Source organism: Grammomys surdaster, unplaced genomic scaffold (genome assembly GCF_004785775.1).
Source record: "Grammomys surdaster isolate TR1022 unplaced genomic scaffold, NIH_TR_1.0 62, whole genome shotgun sequence".
Lineage (NCBI taxonomy): Eukaryota > Metazoa > Chordata > Mammalia > Rodentia > Muridae > Grammomys > Grammomys surdaster.
This window is the reverse complement of record NW_021604564.1, coordinates 22,072,155-22,077,997: the sequence shown is the minus strand read 5'-3', so window position 1 is coordinate 22,077,997 and position 5,843 is coordinate 22,072,155. Positions and strand designations below refer to the sequence as shown.

Here is a 5,843-nt window from a genome sequence, read left to right as displayed (position 1 = left end):
CACAGAGCCTTACCAACCTAAGATATAAGTGCATTGCTTTTGATAATGCATATTCCATGTTGGGTAAGGAAGGCACTCCTGTCAGAACAACCTAAGATAGACTCATTCTTGTTTATGAAATAAAAAAGGGGGAGATATGGAAAGCTTTTGGGGCTGCTTGACAGGAATCTGACATTGGCCAAGGACAAGGAAATGGGCTTTAGGCAGGAATCTGACATTAGACTAGAACAAAGAAGTAATTTCAGGCAGGAATCTAAGTATTAGGCTAGAACAAAGAAGTAGGCTTCAGGCATGAAAATAACTTTGGGCTAGGATAGGGAAGTAGGCTCAGATATTTTGGTCATCCTGATAACCCCTTAGAATCGGTGATCACAGAAGTGATCATGGGACTTTGCTTATTGCCTTGCTTATTCTTTGACTGTGTTTATTGTATTGCTTGTTTCTTGACTATTTGCATCTCTTGTATTGCTGGTTCCTCAACTTAGAATTGACCTTAATAATCGCATGTAATTAGAATGGTAAAAAGCAAATTGGGAAAAATATTTTTTTAAAAATAGATATTAGTAAGTCTGCTATTTACTTGATTATTTATGAGGAAATAAAAACATATCTTTTAAAAGGTAATACATGTAAAATTAGAAAGGGTACTAAGACTTTATAAAAACATACGACTTGTCCAGGAGATGGCTTAGTGAGTAAGAATGTGGGCTGTGTAAACATTCGGACCTGAGTTTGGATCCCAACACTCAAGCAAACAGCCAGGCATGGACATATACAATTGTCACCCCAGCACTGTGTGGAACAAAGACAAGATCATCACCAGGCTTGTTAGTGGCCAGCCTAGCCTCAGGTTCTATGAGAGGTCTTGTCTCAAGAGAAGTGGGCAGAGAGTGACAGTATCCTCCTCTGATATCCTCATATGTATGTACATGGGTATACATACTCCCCTTCCCCCCCACATGCTCATATACCCCATACATATCATATACATACCCAGAAATACATACATGCTCATACCACACATACATCATAAACATATTCAGAAACATATACACATTCTCATACACCACATATCTTTCACATACCCACAACACACATATATGCTCATATACCACACATACACACACACACACACACACACACACACACACACATCTTGTACATACCTACCACCCCCCACACACACTCACACAGAGCAGTATCTGGGTGTGGTGCTTTGCTGTGGTAATTGAATTAGGCTGAATGGTCCTGAATTAGTCACCCTACTGAATTTTCAATACAATATATTCTACAGCTCCTCTTGCACAGATATTGATTTTTCATTCTTTGTTTTTAATATCTTTCATGAATTGACTTCACCCTAAACACAAAGCCCAATTGCCCAATACTATACAACACTAGACTCTCCGATGACTCAACTGAAGGAGATGCTCACTTAACAAAAAGGAGACTTAGGGAATTAAGAGAATGATGAAATGATAATTTCAATTGACAAAAGGATGTTGTCCGAGTCAACGAGTGAGAGCTGTCAAAATACAGATATATTTATGCCTTTGGGTAATTTACTATTCAAAAAATTCACAAGCTATACCAGTTTTACTCGCTTTAATTTACCAAGCACTGGTGATTTCACTGTTCTGCCATGGCCTCTGCAAGCACAGGATCCTATCTTGCTGTCTTAATTGCTAATGTTGTCTCGGGTCACACTCTACACTTGATACAATTGTGGTGGGAGGGGTGTGTGTGCCATAGAGTGGCTAGAAAGGATTAGAATCTCTACAGAGTTTATAAAGACCCCCTGAAGGTAAAGGGTAATATTTGGCTGTTTCCTCTCAATTTAAACATTTCCTCCTAGAGGGAGTGAGTCTGAGGGAACTCAGGAGTTAAATAAAAATATAATAAAAGAAACTTGGAAAACTGAAAAGTTCTTGAGCAACTTTCCCTAGCATTACAAAAACATTGACAGACTCTGCCCACCTCACCCCACCCCACCTCACTCCATTCCCCCTCCCATCACACTCCCAAACGCAAAGAAAGAGCTAGCAGCATAACCTGCAAGCTGTGCAGAATGCCCCAGGGTTCAGTTTCCCATGTTGGGGTGATGCAAATCCCTGCTCCTGTAGGTCACCCGTAACCCAATACAAACTCACTGGTTCTCCATGTTGGACTTTGATGCAACTGGTACTGTCATGAGCTCCCCTTCAGGGATGAATAGATGGTTGAAAAGTTCACAGATCTGATCTTCTTCATACGATTTCAATACATAGATGTCTTTGTGTTTCTGCTTTGCATATATATATATTCTCACTGTTTCGGCCATGGTAGCTATCTTCCAATAATTCACCAAAATGACGAACACAAAGGGAAAGAGGAGTGGCACTTGGCATTTGTTCTCTAGGCCTTTTAGGAAACAGGGAGTTGTTCCTTTGGTCACATTCATATGAATCTACAAGAAGGCTGACATTGTAGACATCAAGGGAATGGGTCCTGTTCAGAAAGAAATGCCCCATAAGTGTTACCATGGCAAATCCGGAAGAGTCTACAATGTCATCCAGCATGCTGTGAGCATCATTGTAAACAAGCAAGTTACGGGCAAGATTCTGGCCAAGACGATCAATGTGCAGACTGAGCACATTAAACACTCAAAGAGCAGAGAGAGCTTCCTGAAGCGGGTGAAGGAGAACGATCAGAAGAAAAAGGAAGCCAAAGAGAAGGGCACCTGGGTTCAGCTGAAGGGCCAGCCTGTGCCACCCAGAGAAGCACACTTTGTGAGGACTAACGGGAAAGAGCCCAAGCTGCTGGAGCCCATTCCATACGAATTCATGGCCTAGTGTACAAAAGAGAAATAAAGGACCCAGACTGCAGAGTGTTTTCCTTAAAAAAGAAAAAAAGACAAAAAAGAAAAAATAGTCTCACTAAAAATGTGTTTTATACTAAATACTGTGTTTTGTACAATGATGTTACTCAGGAAAATGCACAGGATTCTGAAAGCTAATGTTTTATATATGTTTTCTAAAGCTGCTATATAATACACCTTTCAGAAGGGTGCAGGCAGACCTATGCATGCATCAATGTAGCTGACACTTGATGAGAATTCTTAGTGTGCACAGTTTAACTAGCTATGTCTAATAAATCCATGTCATTTTGATCAGTTTTTAATCTATTCACATTTGCTTTAAGAATGACAGTTAAGGGACTAGAGAGATGGCTCAGTGGTTAAGAGCACCCAAGTGACAGCTCACAACTGTCCATAACTCCAGTTCCAGGGGATCTGAGGCCCTCACACCAATGCCTATAAAGTCAGATAGATTATTTTTAAATTTTTGCTTTTTTTAAAAAAAAATGACAGCTAAAAATAGACAGTAACTGTTCCTTAGTTAACCACATTTAGTGTAAACTTTGAATATGTTACTTCAACCTAAATTCAGTTCAATACACACAGAGGTACCATAAGTGATATACATTGGGGTATTGGTTAAAAATGAGATTTTGTCAACTGCTCTTGGAAGAACGGAAAACTATGCTTTCGTGATTGAATTTCAGGGTGAAAGCATGAGTTGTGGGTTAATTCATCTCATCAACATCTGACAGCACATCCACCTCTCCTTCAGGTAGTTAATGTTTAGTAAGATCCAGATCCATGTGCTCCTCAAGGCAACCTTGCGCTACGCCCAACAGAACAATGTGCAGTGTCATATAAATTACATACAAGAGCAATGGAGTCAGGTATGGAGAGTAGAGTATCTGATTGGGGGCCTTGTCGTTTCCTGGAGGAAGAAGCATTTAAATTGAAACTCGGGGGACAGCTAAGATTTCAGTAATTAAAGAGGAGGATTTTCTTCAGAGTTATAATTAACAGTATGGAAAGGCAGGAGGTATGTAAGAAGAAACAACACAGGGAATCTGTCAGCTGTGATACTGTGTGTGTGTTTCCATATTCTCTGACCCCTGTGCCCTTAGGCAAGATGAGACCATGCCTATCCAGCAATTGAACAAACTAGAATGTTCCTTTATTTCTTCTCCCCAAAGATAACTGCAAGAACTAGTTTATCCCACTCTGCTTCTGAACATTTTTCTTTCTTTTCTTTTGTTTTTGGTTTGTTTTGTTGATTTAAGGTTGTTTTTTTAGAGAGGAGGATTGACTTTTAGCGACATGGTGTCTTGTTCTATAGCCCAGTGCGTTGGCTCGTTTTCTGTCAGTTTGACACAAGCCATAGTCTTCTGAAAGGAGGGAACTTCAATTTAGAAAATGCCTCCAGAAGACCCAACTGTAAGCAGACAAAGGCATTATCTTATTAGAAATCAGTTGGGGAGAGCTCAGCCCATTGTGAATGAGGACACCCCTGGGCTGATATTCCTGAGTTCTATAAGGAAGCAGACTGATCAAGTAAGCCATCTTGAGGTGTTTAATCACAGCAATAGATACCATGACTGAGAGACCCAGGTTAGTAGTAACTGCACTATGCAGCCCAGGCTGACTTTGAACTCCTAACCTTCCTGATGGCCGATCTGTTTTCTATATAGTAGCCAGCAGAGAAGGGTTTGGTGAATGATAATGGGAGCGATCTCATTCTTCCATTCAAACTACCGTAACATTTTCTTGCATTAAAATTCCCGAAGTGAAAGGAAAATCTTATCCTTATAAAAGGAAAGTTTTATTTGACCCAGAAATTGTAAAAGTATTCCTGTTATGGTTTGGATACGAAATGGCTCATGGGCTTCTGTCCTTATTAAGCACGTCTTCTCTAGCATACCATCTGTTTAGGGAGGTGGTGGGTCTTTGGTTCATGAAGCACTAGCTTTCAGAGGAAATCTACCAGGTTAGGACTCTGAAGTGTATTACATAGCCTTACTCCTGGCCCAAACTTCTGTTTCTTGTTAGAGGTGAGTAGATTCCATCAGCCCCATAGATGCAGCTGTTCTTGCCACCATGCCTTTCCACTTGGTACATAGTGCCAATATGGACTTTGTATATCCTGAACCATCAATGCAAACTTCAGTCACTCTGTCAGTCATCCAGTTTTAGGTAATACAGAAGAAAGGAAGCCATTTCTACCTCTGCATCTGACCAAGACAGAGCTGGGTCACTTCCCAACACTATGCTTGACCTCAAATCACAGTTTCTCCTCCATCCTATAAGCAGGCAGGGTCCTTTGTCAAGTCCAATGTGGTCTTTTCAGGTAAGCTTGGACATGTCCCCAAATGACAAATGCACAGCCATTTGGAAATCAGGTAGATGGGGGCAATGTTGTGAGTGTTATAGAGCAGTCAACTCTTAAAAAGACTAAAACCTTGGTTTCTGCTTTTTAGAATAAAGGGGATTTTTTTCCTCTCACATGTCTTATACAGCTTTCAGCTGCCTGGATCCCAGGCTGGAGAGTTCATTCATCTCAGAAAGTCCTTGGGCGAGTCTCTTTGCTCAACAGATGACTCAACCCAAAACAAAATGAGAATACACTGAGATGCAAACCACAGCAACCATCTCAGACTCAGGCATGTGACAGCTGGCTCACAGAAGGAGCTCTTCTGTGGGAACTCACCAGGACATAGGCGCTGCAGAGCCTAATAACAAGATGCCAGCCCCTACAACCAGATGGCTCAGACACACGACCCAGAAACTGGCAGTGATCTGGTGCGTGGGGCTTAGGCTCAGAGAAGGTGGAGCTTAGACAGGAAAGTGGTTCTAGGACAGTTGCTTATTCTTCACAGTGAAAGATGAGGCTCCATCTGATGCCATGAACAGGAGAATCCAGGTGAGCATGGGCAGCATCTTCTCTTTTCCACAGTAGATTATCTTTCTGATATTAGTCTCTTTGCTCAACACCTGACTCAACCCAAAACAA

At 41.2% G+C, this 5,843-nt stretch overlaps 1 pseudogene; it reads left to right on the top strand.

The window, feature by feature from the left end:
- The first annotated feature begins 2,348 nt into the window (after positions 1–2,348).
- LOC114619176 lies at positions 2,349–2,831 on the top strand (annotated as a pseudogene).
- The last annotated feature ends 3,012 nt before the right edge of the window (positions 2,832–5,843 follow it).